The sequence below is a fragment of the Penaeus monodon genome, chromosome 29, assembly GCF_015228065.2.
Source record: "Penaeus monodon isolate SGIC_2016 chromosome 29, NSTDA_Pmon_1, whole genome shotgun sequence".
Taxonomy (NCBI): domain Eukaryota; kingdom Metazoa; phylum Arthropoda; class Malacostraca; order Decapoda; family Penaeidae; genus Penaeus; species Penaeus monodon.
Genome location: NC_051414.1, coordinates 3,215,423 through 3,215,844, shown reverse-complemented (window position 1 = coordinate 3,215,844; position 422 = coordinate 3,215,423). Strand labels below are relative to the sequence as shown.

General features: G+C 32.9%; 1 protein-coding gene across 1 annotated transcript in view; it reads left to right on the top strand.

Annotated features, from left to right (window-relative positions):
• The window catches only part of LOC119591905 (transmembrane 7 superfamily member 3-like), a gene marked incomplete in the record, with an annotated part of 17,025 nt that overhangs the window by 12,365 nt on the left and 4,238 nt on the right, over positions 1-422 (top strand).

Genomic DNA, 422 nt, shown 5'->3' with positions numbered 1-422 from the left:
AGGATTGTGCATCCTCTTTGGGCGTGTTTGTGTATAGGATAGTTGAAAGGGAAGAGGTACAGATTTTTTTTCTTTTTCTCATAACATAATCAGTATAAGTATATAAAAGAAAAATATAATGTGTTTGGTAAAGAACACAGTAGTGAATGAGTACCAAATAGATATGAAGCTTGATTACACTAAATTGGGGTTAAACTCCCCAATAAAGAATAGAAAGTGTACGTTTTTTTTAAAGTTTTCAGGTTCTCATATTTTAAATGTGGTCATTTTCTGAGGCTAAGTGCAAGGATCTTTATGTCAATTGTAATGCCATGACGTACATTGCACCGATGATTTGCAACCTTCTCATTTAATACATTATCTCATGCTTTGATGCATCTTGTTCATGCATTTTACATGCTCATTTGATGTACTCTGGTCAT